Source organism: Haliaeetus albicilla, chromosome 2 (assembly GCF_947461875.1).
Source record: "Haliaeetus albicilla chromosome 2, bHalAlb1.1, whole genome shotgun sequence".
In the NCBI taxonomy this organism is placed as follows: Eukaryota; Metazoa; Chordata; class Aves; order Accipitriformes; family Accipitridae; genus Haliaeetus; species Haliaeetus albicilla.
This window is the reverse complement of record NC_091484.1, coordinates 50828912-50850765: the sequence shown is the minus strand read 5'-3', so window position 1 is coordinate 50850765 and position 21854 is coordinate 50828912.

The window sequence follows — 21854 nt, the reverse complement described above, 5'->3', positions numbered from 1 at the left end:
CACATAGATTCTTGTCTACTGACTGCCAAGGAGTTTTGGAACAGTTAGTCCTTGGAACAGTTAGTCTTAGTTTCTTCTATGGTTTACTCATATATTTATATACGTATACAAACACTCACATATGCACAGAAAAATACAGCCTTGTAGCTAGGAGACTGCACAGTTCCAGTTTGAATAATAAAAACATAATGCCTCAGGAAGGATTAGCAGAAGAGTTCAGACTGGTTTTATCAGTATCTATTCATACATCCACTGTGTAGAAGTGGGACACAGGTATTCATTGCTACTAGTGTCAAGTTTCTGGAATTACTTTCACCAGGAAGAGAAGCTTTATATAATTTAAAGGTGAATTTTTACACATGTGATAAATCTTAACCATGAGCTGATAACAAAGGGCACTGATAAATATGCCAAGTTGTAAATCTTTTTTTTTTTTTTAACCTTGAAACCTACATTGAGGAAATAAATTGTTATTTAGGTTACTTCCTTTTTCAGGGGCTGTTGTAATTGTGCTATGGTGATTTTTGCATTTTTCTTTTCCTTTGACTTCCATATTCACAAGGTAAATGCTTAGACTGTCAGCTGCTCGGGTTAATTCTTTGCAGGACAATAGGATGAGAATCAAAGCAAACAGTTTCTTTCTTTGATTAGCCATATACCAAACACAGCTGTAGTTCTACCTTCTGATTATCTCCTTCCTTCATTTTCATTTGGAGGGTAACATATGTTAATAACAGAACAGATCGCTTTGTCTAGATGTTACACATTATGGATACATTTTTGGTTTTTGAAATAGCTACTAATTCTTAGCCTAAAGCTACCCAAATATTAAATACAGGCTTATAGGATAGGTTGGAAGGGAATAGTGCGGTCACTTTAAAGACTAATATTTGTCTTAGTAAATTTATTATCCTGTACCCCATTTTAAATATATTTTAAAATGTAGGTCAAGTAAACTGTTTCTTAATCTTTGTGTATAGTTCACAGAATCTCAGAATTGCAGAATCACAATATGGCTGAGGTTGGGAGGTACCTCTGGAGGTCATCTTATGTAACTCCACTGTTTAAGTAGTGGCACCTAGACCGCATCTAGATGGCTTTTGAATATTTCCAAGAATGGAGATATGCAGTCTCTCAGGGCAACCAGTTCCAGTTCTCAGTCACCCTGACAGTACATGGAGGAGGTTAGCTTTGAATATTAACCAATTTTCTTGGGCCCCTGTTCCCTCCAGGGCCTTATCCCATGGGACTTTTCCAAGCAGATACTTAAAGAGGCCAACATCGTCGGGTCTCTGAAGTCTAGCGTAGTGATCTTGCTTTTTGCTCTACTGCCTCCTCTCAGAATCCTGAACTCCACCATCTCATGGTCACTGCAGCCAAGGCTGCCTTCAACATTTGCATCTCCAATGAGCCCTTCCTTGTTTGTGAGTATGACATCCAGCACAGCACCTCTCCTCATTGGCTTCTCTATCACCTGGGTCAGGAAGTTGTCATCGATTCTGTCCAGGAACTTCGTTGATTGCTTATGTGTTGTTCGTCCAGCAGATACCAGGGTAGCTGAAGTCCCCCATGAGGACCAGGGCCACTGAATATGAGCCTACTTATAGGTGTCTGTAGAAGGCCTTGTCCACTTACTCTTCCTGATCGGGTGGCCTTTAGCAGACACTACAGTGTCACCCATATTGATCTGCTCTTTAATCCTTACCCATAAGTTTTCAGTCATTTCATCATCATTCCCGAGGCAGAGCTCCATGCATTCTACCAGTTCTCTCACTTAAAGGCCAGATTCCCCTCATCTTCCTGGCCTGTTCCTCCTGAAAAGCCTGTATGCCTCCATTGCAACACTCCAGTCATGGGAGCCATCCCTCTAAACCCCCATAATCCCAACAAGATAGTAGCCCTACAAAGGCACACAGATCTCCTCATGTTTATTCCCTGTGCTGTGCGTTAGTGTACAGACACTTCAGAGGAGCACCCCAGCATGCTGATTTCCTGGGGGGAGGGACGGGGAGGTGCCCCAAAAAAAGCACTTCCTTGTTATCACAGAAATGCAAGAGGTGGCCCCGCTTAAGCTCCATCTCATTGATTTTGTGTTCACCTCACTCCAGGTCCTTTGCTTGTTGGCCCAGTCCCTCACAGGGCTGCTGTTAACTCATTCTTGGTTATCCCACCCTGCATACAGAGAGAAACAAATCTGTAAAATTACATACACAGAGAGGGTAGGACTATGTAGAATTTTTGTTTGTTTGCTTGTTTGTTATTTGTTTGTAATTTAAATAATTCTAATGCAAAGTGTACTTATTTGTACCGAGTGACTTCTAAAAGCAGTTACTATCATTATTTCAGCCTAACCTTGTTTCAAAAATGACCAAGAAAACATAAATGGTAATAAAAGAAGCATCGTTAGCCAGTTACTTCTCTTATAAAACAAAATCTTGGACCAGATGTTCAGGTGGCCAAAGCAGAGGAACTATTCCATTTATTTTACCTGGACAGAAGTAGAGCTCCACAAATTTACACCAGCCAAAGATTGGTCTGGTTTTCCGACCCCTTTCACCCTAAGATTCTCATTGTTTTTCTCTCAGGGTATAGACTATTTAGGCAAATTTTGTCCAGCCCTTTAAAGACTGAATAAAGTTAGCTGCTGATAGAATAATGACTGGTGCAGAAAAATGGGGAGGGATGCATGTGGTTTACACCATGAGGAAAACTCACAGGCCAAATTCCAGCTTTGGGATGATTCTCCAAGAGGCAGCAACAGGTAAAGTAGTAAAGGTCTCCAATTCAGTAGGAGCTTAGGGTCACTCAGGACACAGGCTAACAAAATTCAGAATTTAAACCAGAAAATATATAGGGGAGTTCATTTTGCCATTCCTCTGTTGCTGTGAATGTGAATAAATTTGCAATTATCAGTAGATTCATTCCACATATGTCTATTGCTGACTCTTGTCATGAGGAAACATTATACTTGGAGTAAGAAGGCAAACTGAGAACATTATAAAAACAGGATATTTGTTTTTCATACTTATTTCATTCTTGTCAGAACTTCACTATCAATAATCTGTTAAATACATATACCAGGCAATGTAGAAATGCAGAATTCTGCAAGAATGTCACCTGAATTGCAAATGAACCTATAATAAGGTAATTGCTTTAGCAGTAGAGAAGACTTTTTGACAAACAGTAAAGGAGGAAACCCAATACAAAACACATTTCTGTGCAAGGGAACTAGTTCATAATAATACATACATGAAAAAGGAACACATAATAAACTCTTTCTTCATGTGGGATTTTAAAAATATCACTACAGTTGTTAATTGCTACAAAAATGCACTTCAGTGTGCAGAAGCTAAAGTACTGTTTGCTACAAGACACAGAGGAACAGGGAACAGAAATTTGGAATTTAAACCTTAACAGTCTGTGCTTGAAGAAAAATATAAAATTAGGTCTTTATGATCTTTCCAATCTTGCCTACATTCAAAGTATCTGACTCTGAGTAACAGCTCTGGGCTTCATTAAAATGTTTACTTGTATAAGATCTACTACACATGACCAAAGGAAGTAAAACCATCTTCATAATTTGCCAAGTACATGAGGCCCTGGATAATTTTCTTTATGACTAAATATAATACAACTCCATAAAGAGTGTAATTTAAATTGTTAAAGATTAATTATTTTAAAATATAGATAAATTTCGCCAGAGCATCCTTTTGCATCATACTGCTACACTGGAAGTGGGTAGCCAACAAAATGAATCCTTCCAGGTATTGCATGGCTTGTCTGTGGCATGCAGTATGCTTTCAAGATAAGCATTTTTCGGATATAGCATTAGCAGTAAGGTCTGTACTAAATTTATGCTATTGGCCCAATTTCCACAAAGGTTTATTTTACAAAAACAAGAACTCAGGTGCTGCTGTTCTGCAACACTTTTATAACTTTAATGTGGGTCACTGACATGATGATAGAAAACTATGATTTCATGTCAGCAGGGTTAAAATTTCAGGCTTGAATAAAATGTTTCAGTCAGAAGGGATAATATTGTCAATGAACAAAAAGACATTTCCATTTATCTTATCTGACAGTAGAAAATATGTAATATAAGAAAGTACTACAGGACCACTTGCTAGCACCATTAGAATTAAACAGGACTCTCACACCAGGGAATGTTTTAAGTATTTTACTTCTAACATGGATTCATTTCCCTTGCAATTACCTTTAAGGTGTTCTATCATTTTGGCTGCTTCCAATAGCTACTTCTACTAATGTATGCCCTCTGCTTCTCTTAGTCTACCTTGCAATTACATTAAAATATGTGATTTAGTGGCATCAGAGACATTACTTGATGTACTCTGATGTCAGAATTAAGCCTTTGTTCTATAAAAAAAAGCATATAAATAAAAAGTACTTGAACAGGTTTTCCATTCTGAAATGTTAAAAAAAATAGTTAATAATATAGCATATTAAAAAAAATAGTTAATAACATAGCATTTCTTTGCTGAAGATCCAGACAAATGAGATCTAGGTATGAGATCAATACCTGGTAAAATGTACAGAATTTTTAAACTTTGCTCAGTGAAATTACTCCCAACTATATCTTTGTATATTCACCCTTAGCACCAAAGTGGACAATATTTTTTTTACTGTATTATCTCTGTCCCAGCCTGGTGGAGACTTTTGCAAATGACTCCATTGCTTCCAATTAAGAGCTGATATAAAGCTCAACTTTCTACTTTATTACTCCTTATTTGCACTCACAGATTCACAATCACATAATAAAAAAATAAAACACAGCAGAGAATGAGGTAGAAAGAATTGCTGCTAAAAATTAGGAACACAAACCATAAACTGCGTTTAGGTTTTCCAATTGAGATATGGATGGAAAAGTTTCCTGGAGTCAATGTCTAGCAGCCATATCTTTGTCTCCCCTCATATGTATTGTAAGCTGTTAATTCACCTAAAACAATTTACTTAGGTGCATTTCCACCCCTAACTAGAAAGTTAGCATGGGCTGCTGAAAATACTAATAGCATTGCTAGCCCAAACCTTCACAGATCATATAAGACTTGGCTTAAAAATTGCTAGGTTTAAAAAGTATAATGTGTGGACTGATTTTTTTCTTTCATTATTGTGTTTTGATGATTAGTACAACTTTCTTTAAATTATTTCTATATTGTCAGTTTGTCTTTATTGTGCTTACCATGCCCTCTCCCACCAGAGAAAGTGTTCTTGGCTTATATACAGACTCTGAAGCCACAAAAGGAGAGGCACAGCCTACTAAGGCTAGATATCCTGCATTCCCAGGTTTTGCCAGACAGATTGGTCCAATTTGCATTACTGCTTTAGGAAAGAACTTAAATTTGATCCTGACCTTGCAAAAAGCTACAGTGATGATAATGCTAATACCAATATTAGCGACATTGGTAGTGATGGAAGGCAGAAGTTACTTTGTCTCCTTTTTGCAGAGAGATGATAGTAGCAGTTATGTAAGTTATCTTGACCAAATTGAAATCTGACATATGCAACCTTTCTGTGGCATTCTTTATTGGTAGTAAACCACCACCCATGAGAACAAATGTTCTCGCAGGAGGGAAAAGAAAAGCTACAAAAATATGCAAAAGACAAGTTTTCAGCAGGACAGAGTTTCTGCTAGCAAATTCTTGATCTGCCTTCATCTACACTCAGAGACATTTCTGTGGCACCATGAGAGTATGACTGAAAGAGATTCACAATTCAGTACAAGTTCTTTTTTGAAACCTATGGTAGGTTACAGGAAATGCTAGAAATGTCTTATTAAGAGATCTTTCTCTTAGTTGCCAGCAACACCATTAAATGTCTTGTACAAATGAAAAAGTGTGGACTTGACTGCAGCAAGCTCAGGTATGAGTGGCAGTGAAGCCATTCAAGCTTAGCTTTAAGCCATGGCAATTCAGGATTCAGCTGCTGGGTAAGTACAAGCAGCCTCTTGTGTCAACTCTGCTGAAGTTTCACTGGTGAAGGGAAAAACACTGTCAAACAGTGTCAAAACAACTCATGAAAAATTAGAACATTTCCTTGTAAAATGTTCTCAATTCAGCTGTTCTTAACTTTGTATTAAATAAAATGTTACAAAATTGAAAAGAATTAAGTTAAAGACAAAGTTCTGGTTGACTTCAGATGACCAGGTCTTTTCTAAAGGCAACCAAAACAAAATATAGCATTAACCACTTAACAATTTGTAAAACAATACCACTTCCAAGGTCAGTTCTATATGGTGGTTTTTACTGTATTGGAGTCACACTTTAACAAATTCTCATTTTATGAAAAAAGTCTTTAGCACATCCCACAGAGCAGGTAAGAGACACGCTCCAGCTGTTCTGACAAGGTTATGTATTCATGAATTGCTGAGTCACATTCAAAGATAAACCCCAATTCCCTGAAATCTGTAATTGAAGACCTAACATGAGATCCATAGCAAGTGAGAAAAGACCAGGCTGAACAACAAAGAGATAGACTGTAAACCTAATGCCATTATATGCAGCATAAATACTCAGATATTTTAAGACAGGTAAACCATCTTTTGTATATATTATAAAGTATATACCTGGAGAAGCTAAAGGGAAACAGTGTAGCTATCAGTGCTAAACAACAATATAAATTCTGGAGAGCTTGCACCAGCTAAACCATGGTCAGCCCATCTGTGGCATCTTTATTTTCCTGACTTACTTCACATAACCTCACCACATTTTAGATTAGCTTCATATGGCAATCCACTAACCATTTATATGTCTGATCATGTTGAATAGTTATAGTCCAGTTATCTGTCAAAAGTGGATAAATTTAAGACATTCGCTCCTTTGCTCTGAAAGGAAACTGAAGGAAACAGTCATGGTAATTCCATGCTTGTTCTGGTAGAAGTACTACTGGTGAAAAATAAGAGGGTGTTAAGTCCTGTGCTCCACAATAGAAGGAAACAATTTCTTTTTTTGCAATTGACAATTTTTCAGCAGAAACATGACGCAGATTGCAAACTTTCAGCCATTTCTATTACTTAAAAAAATCAGGATTCTGGAAAAGGCATACTTTTCAACCACTTTTCTTCTCACCATGGAAATGTCCTGTGCCTTGGATCACCAGTGACAGTTATAAGGTCTTGGGGCCTTGGCCACAGAACATGCTTTCCGATTACTTTGAACACACTCTGCATGGCACCACGGCCTCTGTCACCCTGTAACTGCTTGCGCCAGACTCAGCTGTTCTGGTAGCATTTGGCAGATGGAGGAAGTGAGATATGGAAACTGTGCAAGTGCAAGGTAGTAGTCTTGTCTGACTACTCACCCTGTCTTCTACACCACTTGGGCAAGGCTGATTTTCTCACACAAAGTCTGCTCTCAGATGGAGTCACTGACCATTGACAACGCAACAGTAGTCTAAATAAGTTTCAGGAATCTGAACAATTAAAGGATGGGCTAATTAGAGACTACTTATTTGTGACACAACCAATAAGTGGTTTAAAGCTAGCTAGTAGAAATAAATGGATTTTTGAAGGGCTAATATTGTGTTTTGCAGAACAGAAAACAAGCAGAGAAAGAACTCAAGAGCATATAATTAGAAGTGTCATAAAGACAAAATACAGAAGTAAACAAAAATCGAGATCAGATAGGTTTGCAATAAGCCTTGAACTAATCACAGCACAAAATAAAGGTACAAGAGGTTTTCTGATGTACTTAAAAGCACAAACACACAGACTAGTTGTAATGTACTCCAGTGCATGTGTGCAGAACCACTTTCACTTTGACACAGCCACAGTGCACATCACCAAGCCTCATTGAATCCTGAAATCCTAATGTGCCGGTGAGTCTGCAAAGTGACTCGCCAGCACTTTTTAAAACTTTCTTCTCCCATGATTGTGCAAATTCACACTAGTCAAGTCCTTTACTCATGTTTCTCCCTTACGTCTTTTCCCTCAGAACTACATTTTATATGTTTTATTCTCCACTTTTTCACATTTATTCTGCTCCACTTAATTTCCTTCCAGCATGCTCTGCTACTGCAGCCACTTCTCATTTTAAAGAACCAGATTTCCTCTCTTACCTTGCCTCTTAAAGCTTCCAAATGATCCCACTAAGGGTGGTTTCCCTAAAGGCTGTGTCAAATAGCCTCCAATTTAATTAGTCCAGCAGAAGCCTTGTCTTTGGGATTTTGACTGGCGTGTTCTTTCAGATGTTAAGATTTTCCTTAGCTCTAGTTTTATGTCAGTCTTAGCATTAGTCTTATAAGCAGCAATTTCCTACAGAAAATCATTGAGTAAGTGTGCCTTTTCGTGGCTGTAGCGGAGGCTAGGCCAGACCTCAGTCTGACAGAATGGCACAAGTGTTTTCTTTCAACACTTCAATATGTAAGGGTCAGCTATCTTGAGATCTGAAGGGGCACAGCATATTTATTCCATGTACTGCTGTATACAAGGTAGAATTTGTATATTTAATCCCCCAGCCTTATAAAAATACTTTTATTCCTTCTTTAGCTCTCAAGTGTTTCAATCTTTCTACTTACTTTCATTTTCATATAATAATAAGAGAAAATATATTGTAAGTATCAGCTGCCAATGTTTTCAGCAGGGTTAACCTTAAATGCAGCTTGGTGACTAAATCCTTACTTTTGAGAGGGCAGAAGTATAAGCACCAATAACATAGAGAAGATGTTGCTTTTCTTTACACAGGTACAACTCAATGGCTTCTGCCAAGTGAAGGAAAAAATTTGGTCTGTTTCATTCATTTTATACTTGCTGATTGAATCCAGTTGTTAAGCCTATATGTGGTGGTAGATTTTCCATTTTCAGGACAAGTACATGCAGTAAGTGTGCTCTTCATTTAGTAAAATGGATCATTAACAATTGATGCAAAGAGGCATGATAGATATTACTGTTGTTCTTTTGCATCAAGTGCTGGGTTCAACTGGGGATTAAATTGTCTCATGTCCCACACATTAATAATTGCTAAGGATGATGTTTATGAGGGTAGCATGAAGGATATTTCAGGCTTTCAGATGAATGTCATTTCAGAGACTGTTGATTAGATGTTTACATGCTCATATCGCTGCTAATAATTAAAATGAACTTCAATTATTGGATGTACAGATATCAAACCTTTCTTGACAAATATTAGTAAGGTATATATAATACATATGTAGTGTATATAAGATGTATATAATATCAGTTAGGGTAGGTTTTCAGTAATAAACATGATATTTCTGTACTTTAAGTGCAAATTCACATTAGGCGAAAGTACTATCTACTACTTAGTTTAATATTTTTCAAAAACACAACCAATCCCAGTTTCTTTATGCAGAGGGGATACAGTTTTTCTGCTTTCGTAATGGAATGGAAAGTAATGATGCATTCCAACAAAGGCATAATTCTTTCTTTTGGTGTTTATGATCAATGTCCATAAATAGAGCAAAGCACTAAGATCAGAGTGTAACACATGAATCCTGTAGTAGCAGAGATGGAAGTGGTTACGCCTAAAAAGATATTAGCAAGTAAAAATGAATTGCCTGTAAAACTATTTCTTCATGCTGTAAGGCTGTGTGTTACAATGACCAACTTGTGTGAGATTTCTGCTGACATCCATAATGCTATGTACCTACGTCACAGAATTCAGGTGAAGTATTGCCCTTTCTCCCACTACCTCGGTGGACAAGAGTTTAAAATTCAGTTTGTTCTAGTTTTATTTTCCACTTTCTCTGCCCATCTAGCATTGGCCTGCTCCTTGTATTCATCAAGCAGCTCCATGGGCTGGTGCATTTACTTTTCCTTCCAGCACCTCTGGTTTAGCTGCTCAGCAAAAGGATTGATTCCAGTACAGGTCAGTGTAAGTGATTTAGCTGTAATCTTGACTATGGATATGCTGGGATCGAAGCTGAACGTCCTGAGTACTCAGAGTCCCAATTCTGCATTGCAAAACTTGCAGTGAAGCTGAGCTGCCATGGATTCATTTTCTATGCTTAAACAAGCTGGATTAGAGCTGCCTCTGGTGTAACACTTCTGCTTATATTTCTTACACACTGTGTTCCTACTTGATGGCAGCTGGGCAAAAAGCTGCCCTCTTTAATGGGAATTCTCTAGCTCATGTTTTTTTCATTATTATTTGTTCTCTTTTTCCTTCTGGTGGCATTGGGTTGACAATTGGACTCAATGATATTAAAGGTCTTTTCCAACCTAAACGATTCTATGATTCTATGATTCTGAGATTGTTCAACTCCGGAATTACAACATTGAAACTGCCTGAGGATACTCCATATGAAAAGTTGCACTGCATTACTCCAGTCATTTGATCTGGAAACAAACCTTGTCATTTTAGTATATTCATGCAAAGCAGAACCAGGGAAAAAAACTAAATGTGATCAGTAAATTTTATGTGTCTAGTGAGAAGAATATCAATCATGGCTCATGAAAGAAAGGACAACACATGAGATTTTAAGAGTCTGTTTATAAAAAACAACCCAGCTAAAGTAGTTGTTTCTTAACACCCTCCAAGTGACAAACTGACCAGATGTTGTTAAGAAAGGGCAAGCAGGACCTGAAAAGTACCAGGGAGAAATATGTTTTCAATTCCATGCTTACTAAACCTAAAGTATACTCTCACTTGCCTAACTTAAGAGGTAACACCAAAATGCCTAAGAAGATGAGCATAGCTAGAGGAGGGAAACCTCAAATAGACCTACCTTATAACAATTTTTTTAAGTCTTTAAAAACTAACAGTGCCATCTTGAAATTATTCTACTGTTATGGGCAGCCAACTTAGAGAACGCTGGCAGGAGGTCATGGTATCAGAGTTGCTCAGACAAATAAACAAACACGTTTCTGCATTCCAAGAAGCTGCAGGGAGCAGAAAAGCTTGCATAAGCTATTAGAGAATTACAGTAAACATGCCTTTTGATCACAAGGGCACATATTGCTGTTGTGAGGTTAAGCACAACAGAAAAAAAGTCAAGGTGGGTTTTTTAAAACTGGCCAGTTGGGGTAAAATACTATTTTTTCTACTAGAACTGATACATTGTTTTCCATGAGAGGAGTCTGTTTCTAAACAATGTTGAGGGGTTTGGTGGTTTGGGGGTTTTTCCCCCCCAAAAAAACCAAATTGCTATTTTTGCTAACTAAACCAAAAGGAAGAAATTACAAACATACTCAGGGCTTGCTCAGTCACTCAAAGACTAAACTCAGTGGCTCTGTGGCCACATACAGTTCGGCACAGCATACCTTCACCACCACATTTTCCCTATGGTAATTGTTCCCACAAGTGCCAAGGATGATACAGGCCAGACTATGTGTGCCACACTATGAACAGATAACGCTGTCATCAAGTGCAAAGACTTCATTATAAGTGTAGTCATAGATAGTGGGGTTTTATAGCCCTAGTGTCTGAAGTTGTGTGAAGGTTCTAGATTTTATTGTCTTTCAGAAACAAATAATCTAAAATGACTTTTCCACTCTTTGTGTCTATGGGGGAGAAGTTCACAACTTAAAGATTCAAAAAACAGACCACAAATACTAACAAAAAGTATGGATTTTTATAATGATTTTTACATATTCCTGTGATTTTTTTTTTAAAGCTTGGCATTTGGCTATGTTGTTAATGTGTCAGCATAGCAAAAACTGCAATTACTACCCAAAAGGTACGAACAGGAAACAGAAGTTTCTTATTCAGTTCCTATTGTTCCTAAGTTTCCTATTGACAGTTCAATGGACTTGTTCAGGTTTTCACAGAACTTCACAGAAAGCCGTAGTCTGACCCTAAATCTGAATCTCCTAAATCACAAACCAATAACTTATTCATTAGGCAATCTTTACAGTTTGGGTAATTTTCACTTGAAAAAAATAAACTAACTGTCTGTTGAAACTAAAATTTCTGGGGATAGATATTTTACATAAAAAATACTTACAGATACCTATGCAGTGAAATAAAGAGTCAATAATAAACTATTGATCCCCAAGCTTAAAAAGGGAAATTTAGAAAAGCTTGTAGAGGAAAGCTCAGTAACATTTCCCAAGATTTTATTTAATTTTAAAATCTGAAGTACTTATCCTCATTCACCCCAAAACTAAAACAAAGTGCTTTCCATTTTTTGTTTCTCTATTACTGAAGGCAGATAGGAAAGAAAGAGATCATATTAACAGAGAGCTTTATTTTTGTTGAGATTAAAAATTGCAACGAGCTTTGCACGGCTGACATCTACATTTGAAACATGTGAGGGCAGTTTGGGGAAAATCAGTGTACAGACATGGCACACGGATTTATTTTGTAATACTATGTATGGAAACCAAAAGGAAGTGTAGCAGAAGGTGGACAATCTTACAGAGATTATGTAAAGGTATTGAAAGTCCCTATGTTAATGAATGTTTGCTAAACCCTCTTTTATTATCTTCTAGCTAAATACCTTCACAAGGAATTGTCTTTACTGATTACTGCTACCACAACTACTGATGTGGGTAAATTGGTGAAAGTTATATTACATACAGAAAGTATTGAAAGGGCTTCAGGAATAAAATTCAGGAATAAAAGTAGGTTTACACAGCATGTACTTCGGGATTTATAGCAGAATTGTCTTTTCAAGAAAGGGTCACTTTGCAATACAATAGTTGTTTCATTTATCTTGTGCTGAGTTACAATAGCGAGTGGACTCAAAGTTGATTAAAAATTAAAATGCACTTTATTCAACATAATGGTAAAGCGATGCTGCATAAATTGAACTGACTTTCCTATTTCTTTCATCACAGTCTGCTCTCCGGTTTCTTTTCACATGCTGATATTCTTAAATGCCGGGCATTTTCTGAGAATTTAAATATTAAGGATTAGAAGAGCTAATTGCTCCCAGGGCTAATGGCCACTATTACATGGAGCATGACTGCAACGTTCTTCTGCTTCATTTGGTTCTCTGATATTCCCTTCCTGTACAGTCAGGAGGTCACCTGCTATATTCATATGGTATAGAAATACAATGAAATTATATCTTATTCCATAAATTTCATAGAAATATACGATAGAAATATATTTGTATTGCATAGAAATGCATTGCATCTCAGCACATGAAAATTTCCAGTGTTGGACTTCTGTTCTGGAAAAGTGATTGCATTATCTTGAATATGGCTTAAGTTTTTTCCTTGTCCCAATTTTCCTAAACTATTCTTAAACATTATCACCAGATCTACTGCCTGTACCATCTTGTTACATAAAGCAGCTTCCAGCCAGTGAGAAATTTCATGTACCTTTGATTTTTGGATCACTACTTTTTTTCATAGTGTGGTATCTCCTTCCTATCTACAGAATCCTCTTACTAAACATAATTAGCATTTCACCATTTTGAATTTTCTATTTCACATTGTTGCTAGTTTTTTATATATTCTATGGAAAATGAAGCTGTTAATTGATATTGATTAGTTGTTAATATTTATTTCTATATAAAAAAAGGAAAGATACTATTAGGTCCTTTTATTGCTTTCCTGTGAGGCTCTTTATCACTAGAAATCATGTCATGAAACACAGCAGTTTCCAGATAGCGAAGGAACTACTCCAAATAGATTACATTAAAATACCCTAAGGCCCCAGAATATTCATGGTTAGCCCTCTTTCTACTTCCCCTTTCCCAAGGCCTTGGATTTCAGGTCAGCCGTGCAACAGTTTTTAAGGTCAAAAAACTTGTTAGCTTATTAAATGGAACCAGCTTCAAAGTGGAAATGCCTGCAAATCACCCTTCTTCAGCATGGCCTCTGTTAAAAAAATTCCTTATAAAGTCAGAACTTGTAAAGTCAGAACTCCAGAGTGGAAGAGAAGACAGAAAGGAAGAATTACACGTGACAGATCCCAGTATCCTAACTTAATGCACATGGTAACACAGTTCTGAAAATCATCAGCAACCACAGGTACAGGTAAGCGTAAGTATCAGAAACTAATAGAATTAGGCTTGACTCTAATTAGAGTCAGTGGGAAAATGTAGATGACAAAACAACAAGCAAAAAAAACCCCAAACCCAACAATGTGGCTCCTTACACATACTGGCGTCTCTCACATCAACATTATTTTGATTCTTTTTCATACATTACATAGCTGCAAAATCAGTTTTGAAGCCACTCTACTTCTCATACTCTTTGCACTGAAGCTCATTTTCCATACATTTTTCTTACTTCCCCATGCAGCTTTGCAGTGTATGTACAATGAATTATGTTTTGGATCAACCTATCTCTGCCTTGCCTCTGGGATTCTCTTGGATGAGCTTGTTCTGCACCATGCTTAGGCTTCTCGGTCACTTTCACCTGTTCCTTTTACAGCTTAGCAGCCTGTGCCATTTGGAAGGATTTCTCTCATTTATTTGGAGGTATCTGCATGGGAATAAGGTAGGGCATAGGTAATCATTTATTATTAAGTTTTTGTATATTGTCAAAATTTTGCATATGGGCCACGGCTCTCACATCCATCTGCCTAATGGTTCTATTTTTCTGCCAAAGGCTTCCTATAAGGAAGTATTTCATTGTTTTATCCTCTTGTTTAGGATCACAGCAATCATGAAGTCTTTGGCACTTTTTATGGTGACTGTGCAGAATTTGTGCTGTTCATTTCTCAGCCCTTTCACTTTTTTCCTCCTTTTGAACAGTAAAGTCTTGGCTTCTTTTCCTACATCCCTTTTTCCCTCTTGATTCGTTCTGCATAACAGTTCAGTTCTTAATTTCACCTTTTAAACCAAACTAAAAATCCTGCTTTCTTAGTGACCATTCTATATGTCCCTTTGACTTCTCTTGACTTAATTCCAAATAGCAAAGAGTATGTTTTGAAGTCATCAGCCTCCTCATTAATGCTTCTGTATTACATGACACAGTTACAGCCACACAGTCACTGAACATCTACCTCCGTCAAACTCTGTTATCACTGCGTAAGAGCTGCCTCGTTCTATGTTCGGTCTTACAGAGGAAAGTGGATTCAGACCACTGTGGGTACAACAGTGTGTAGACATTAGATAACACATAGCAACTCTGGCCACAGGAGGGATGGTGATATACAATAAGGGAGGTGTTTACATCAGGAAGCTGGTATTGGGCACAAATGCTGAGGTCTGCCCAACAGGAGACCGGGGAACAGTAAAGAATGAGACAGGGCAAGGAGGAAAAGGAGAACAGCAAAAATAAGATATGAAAAAAAAGAAGAAAAAAAATGGTGAAAAGAGTCAGAAGACCTATATGAGACAAACTATCTGGTGTTTAAGTCCCCAGAAAAGGACAATGAGTTTCTCTAAAATACACTTCAGGTTGGAGCTTGTCAGTTCTGTTTATCTAATACCAATGGTTAATAGTCTGGAACTATACTAAAGAAACTAAACTTAAAGGAATTTATTTTTAAGCTTTCCAAAACCATGTTAACATTCCCAAATTAATAAGCATATGTTCTCATTTGAAAGCTTCCTAAATAGTTCTCTGCCTAGGATAACTTAAAATACAGCACTATAAAATGGAATTTGCAAAGAGATCTGTGAATAGAAATAACAGTGGAAAGCTATGTATACTGCATGGAGTGCTGCCATCTTTTGGTTATAATAAATGAGGATTGTTACAAGAGAGCTCTGAATATGTTTAAGCAAGATTAATACAGTCTGAAATCATAATATGTAAGCCAAGTATTATTAAATACAATTACCATTGTTACTAAAATGACTAATTTTTTTATTAAAGACTCACTCTGAAATGTAAGATTGCTACTTAAAATAATGTGTCATTTCCTTTAGACTAATTTTATTTATTTTTTAAACCTTTGCTCTTTCAAAGATCTGGGTAAACAGAGCAATGATTTCTTGTCCTCTTGTTGCAGAGGAAGTTAAAACAGCATTTAAAGAACATAAGAAATTACATTAGTTAATGATTTCTGCAAGTCCCTCTATTAAAAACAGCAGATTGAAAGATAATGTTGTAGTAACTGTATCATAAGTAGGACTAATTTTACTTAGGTAATGATTTGGAATTGTTTTCAAGACTTTAAAAACAAGAATCTCTCTTTAAGATATGACATATGTTTCGTTGTTATGTTTTAGAGATACTATGTTTCCATAGTCCCATAGCAGAGCAGTAGGCAGCCATTTCCAGCTATTTTTATGGTAACCAATACTGATTACATTTGTTAATAGTAATTAATAAAGAAATAACATCCTTTTGAGGGACATTTCCAGTAGGTTGTTTCTACCTTTTTCTTTCCATATAAAGATGCAAAATATTTTTCTTTCTGTCCATAATTAATTTGAATTAATGGTATACCCAAGTTCCATCCTCTCAGAGACATGTCTGCACAAGTGACTATCATATAGTTACTCCTCTTTAATATAATTTCCACAGATGAAAAACTGTATGCTTAGAGCATTTGTTTAGCTTTAGTAGAACTTAGAACTGGATGTGGTTGTTTCATTTTGAAGGAAGTGAGCCATTGACCCTTGAGCAGAGTATTCTTATTTCAGTTTTTTTTCAAATCTTAAATGTTTCTTTGTGATTAAGTTTGTTTAAGTTTCTGGATTCATGGCTAATAGTAAAAGCTTGAAAATGTGACTTGAAAGGCAGGACAGTCAACAGCCAAATGAGAGTTAAACCCAGATTATTTTCTCTGGAGACTTTTGAATATCCAGTTTTATATATTTAAGATTATAATCAATCTGGAAATGTATATATTTGCTGTCAGATTTCTTTGCTTTTTCACTGTAGACTGACAGATACAATGGAAAGAAAAAAAAAAAAAACCAAACCAACCCAAAACCTATTACCTGCTGTAGTGGCTTTTTGTGTTGTTTTCTATGCAAAGCAGGTGTTTACTGTGGCTAATACTGATATTTCTCACTTATTCAGAGTGTTTTATTTACCTATTAAAAGAACCAATGGAACATCTTCTTGGCTCAGGCTGTTTCTTTGATGCACTTTACAAGTTTCCAGCTGATTTAGGTTTCTTTTTTTTATATGAGTGTGTTTTCTTGGTGCAAAGACATTGGCATTCACTCTTCCACATTGTGTATGTTTTGTCATTTTTCTGGTTCTGCTGATACAGTGATATGTTTTCTGTCAAAGGCGGTTTAGAGGCACATTACCCTGCTTGACAGGAACAGCAAGCTACAACGATTTCCTGAGGAGAAACTTCCAGATGCAGTGTGTGAGATTTCTCATCTCCCAACTACATTAATTACATTATCTCCCTTAAACAACATTCTAAATTAAATCATTCACTGAAAGTCTTACACATAGTCCAGCTGCCTGGACTTCTCTAATGCTTCTGTCATCTATAAATAATTCACAGAAAGCCAACTGGGAGACTGCATACTCATTTTCTGTTCTCTCAATATCTGCCAGTCATGGGTAAGAAAAGATTTCCAAGCTGGCAGCTGTAGGGAGATAGAAGTTTACCAATTACAAGTCTTCAAAAAATCTCAGGTCTGCTTTTATAACAAATAAAATTGCCTTTTAAAAAAAGGTAATTTAAAATAGATTTTAAATTTTAGCTCTTTTTATTTATTTTGAAGTTCACTCAGGTTGTATTTTATTATAACCAAGAGAACAATAATTTTACTTTGAAAGTAAAAAAAAAATGTGATTTTTACATAGTCACACATCTCTGGAAGCTAGAGCTTTCAGAAAAAAAAAAAAGATAAGAAAAATCATGAGAGCTGGAATAAAATGAGAATTAACAACACTGATACAGAAAGGTTCTTAACTTGAAAAGACAGAGCAGTCTATTAGAACAGAACAATACAATTCCTTCCATAGGCAAAAAGACCATATATATTGCTGCCCTCAATAGTTAAATAACATGGATAAAATATGATATATACAAACCCTGAAGCTATATCTAACAGGACTGGTTATTTTGTTTTATAAGTGTTTTCTTTGCACATTATTGCTAGGGGTGGAAAAAATGAATTATGTCATCATTAATAATGTAATTCCAGTCAAAAGATGAGGAGGCTAAACTCAACAGTGGTGTAAGTATTTACTTATGCCAGTTACAGATTTGGCTCATTATTTGTATTTACATATTCTGTCAAGTGGCAAAAATACTTTTGACCTTGTGATCAAAGGGAAAAACACTGGCAATTTCCCTTTGAAAGACAAATGGGACATGTGGCTCTCTGAGTTATCTTTTTTTAGTTACATCCTACAAACTGATTATAATAATGGGAATTTTGACTGAAGATTATAGTATTGGACAAATCATAGACCTAATTTAGCTCCAAATTGATACAACTCCATTGAAAACAATTGGTTGCATCTATTTACACCCAAACTGATTTTGATCAGTTCCTTTGAGAGACTGTATTTCCCTTCAGCTATTAGAATCTTGTGTCCCAAAGGTAGAGACGTTATCATATTATTTGCACAAAGGAACAACATCAAATGCTGCATGCTTAAGAATGGAAAATTAAGTTTTAAAACAGCTGCATGCTTCTTTCTTTAGGGACTTTGAGGAAGAAAGTATACAAATGTGGCCTTATATTCCCATATCTGTGAGATGCTCCATGGAATGGAGAGTCCCAGATACCAGTCTGCACATTTTCAGTCTGCTTACCGTAGTCAGCTAGCATCTCTCCATGAATCCTCGTTTATAACAGTTCAAGAGGAAAAGCAGTTAGCGCCTGCAAGGATAGTAGTACTTCAACATGTTCTTAAAATTGCTGCAGAAAAAAATAATAAATGTCTTGGTGACCCTTTTGGGGAAAAAAAAAAAAAAACAAAAACAAAAACGCAAAATTTGCTGTTACCATCACATCATGGTAGGCATTTTTCTGCTTCTTGAAATTGTGTTGTGATTTTTTTCTCTCTTCTTCATTGTCTTGTTGCAGGTATTGTTTTCCTGTTTCCTGTGGAGCTGAAATGAATAAAATGCACAAGAGTGACAGTAATGAGAGTAAGAGTGAGAATGCAGCAATAACAGGAGTAATAACAGGTGAATTTCAGTTCAGAGGAAACATAAGTATCTCTTTGTAGTATTCTTGATAGAATTGAAGAAACAAGACTCATTCAGAGGCTTGACAGGATTAACTTGCTAACAAATATCACCTTTTAGTGCCTCAATACTTTTATGAGATGGTCTCAGAACCAGCACTTTTGGTGCTTGAATTGGTGGTCAGTTTCTGCATATACAGCAGTATTATTATTGCTTTGGACTCTCTCAGGGGAAAAGCTCACAATCCATTTAAAGTTAAGATTGTAATTTTTTAAATTATTATGAGACTTCCATTTAAACACAAAGTGTTGTGAATATGCCCCCCAAATACTCTTTGATGGAGCTTTATACTCTGTGGTGCATCCCCTTTAGAATTTAAGGTTAGATTTGTATGTTTTCTCTCTCCTGAAAGCAAGTTTCTACTTCAGAAGTAACATGAATGTTCATCAGACATTGGAAGAATGAAGGCCTGAGATTCTTTGTCAAATATTTTTAAAGGATATTTTCAAATGCTTTATTAGTGTTTAAAAAGGGGTTTTTTTCTCAAGGAGGAGGAGAAAAAGGAAGCTCGTTAGTACAACTACACAAAGCTTTAATAACATACTTTAAGCATTGTTGCATTTCATAGTATGAAGAACATCTCAGGTGTTGTGGCTTAACGGTAAGGACTATTTTTATACGCTTTCAAACAATTTTTCCCTCTTCCTTTCTAAAATGTGACTATATGGAAAAATAATTTTTCTTATGATCTCAGGATCTGGATACTAGGCAGGTCTTTCAGTTAGTGAAAATGATCTGTTCTTAGAAAAAATAACCATGTCTTTTATTGTCTCTTAGCCACTTGGTTTTTAGAGTATAGTCAGGGTTCAACACACCAAATGTAGGCTTTTCTATTTAAGAGACTCCTAAAGTAGCTATCTAAAAAAAACCCAGAAGAATCAGTTGTGATCATCTGTCCATATATAAGTCTGAAAACTGCAGGTTTGGATAAGCGGGATAATAATGGTACCACGAAATTCTTATCTGTGTAGGTACCATAGACATGCTTCCGTCATTTTTACTTAAGCCAGCTACGAAGATTTTGGCTGGGAAATAAATTTCATTTCCATTGATTATTCTGAATGGCCGAACAAAACATGGTTTCAGTCAAAAATCCACATAAGTAATACCTATTCAAAGCCACATGATTATAAGTGGTATTACACCACTTCATTGACAGATTCACTCCTTAACATATGATTCTTAACATAAAATCTCTCAAAAAACAAGTTTTCAGAACGGACTGTTGAGCAGTTGCCAAAATGTCACAGGTTCTACATATAGTATTGTCTTTATAGAATGTAAGTGTTGGGCTTAGGGAGGAAATTTAGATTTCTGTACTAGGACTGACAAATTAAGACTAGCGTTTATGTCAAATGGATTAATTGCACCATTGTTCCTTTCTCTGTCAGCATTTATGGATCTCTTCTTTCTTCTGTTGTCTCTTTTTCAGTTAAAATTCTCAAGATCTGTAATCAGTTTTTGAGAGGAGCATTTTCCATTCTTTTTGATACATGCCATTTATTTAGGCCGACTAGAACATGATGCACAATGTTCTCACATACGGAAAGAAAAAGCAATCATAAAGATTTCTGCAGAAACTATACCAAACAAGTCTAGTATAGTTGTCAAACATAAAATCTCTTTCCTCTTGCTGTTTCATTCTTCATTTCATCGTCATGCTTAAATATCTAAAGCTGGACAACCAAGTCTATGAGGTCCAGAGTAGCAGAGATGCTAGATGAAATTTTGATAACTGATGGAATGACTGATGTAAAAAGAAGACTTTGACACTGAAAACAGTCGTAAGAGGCACTTCTTGCACCATGTCCCAAAATTATGTTTCTAAAACCTTTCTTTAACACCTCTCCATCTAAAATGGTCCCCAAAACTCACTAAGCAACTGGTTAGATTAGAAAGATCTCTGAAGAGTGGGATTCTGCTTTTGCACTTGCTTCAAATTGTTCTAGTGTGGGCATCTAGATCCTTTCAAAAAGCCAAAGCTGGAAGCTGCACAGAATGGCAGCACAGTACTTACTTAGAGATTTCAAGCCCTTAGAAATATTCAAGGGACACCTAGAGTATAGTGCGTAAGACCAATGGCAAAATATACTAGTCGTTAAGTTCTCGTTAAAATACACACAACAAAGAGAGTAAGAATAAATGGACAGGTTTTCTATTAGCAGGCATTATCAATGGATTTAAGAAGGGCCCTGTGCTGTTCAGCAGATTCATAAATTACTCAGAAAATGGTGAACACAACAAGGGTTTGACAACAACATATAATAAACAAACAAACCAACAAACCCACCCCTTCTAGGGAGGACAGTGGCTGACAGCAGCAACTGTTTCATAACCTATTGGGTTGTCGGAAAATTTTTTCCCTATGAAATCTGAAATACAAGTTTATTTCAGGTTAATCCTCATGAATTGCATCAGGCCCAATTCTTTCCTTCAAGACTTTGAAGTCTTAATGAACCTAAATACTATTGTCTCCACTATTGCAGTATTCAACTCTTTATTGAATATTATTAAAAAATTGTATTGAACTTCAGTCCAAGCACTAACCCCTAAGACAAAAGACACTTAATTTCTCATTCTGCTAAGAATGACCATTTATCCTTATTCTTGTTCTTTCCTGTCTGTCAACAAAATTAGAATAAATTCTCCTTTTATCTCATGTCATCAAACATAATGAATGTCTACACAGGGTCTTTTCAGTTTTATTTTCTCAGTCTTTTCTCTCCAATTTCTAAATTAACCTGAATAATTAATTTACCTCACTCACTTTCTTTGACCATCTGATTATATTTTCTACTAATTTCTATATTTTCTACTCTTTACAAGAGATTAATATCTCCCATTTTGAGACCATCACCAAAG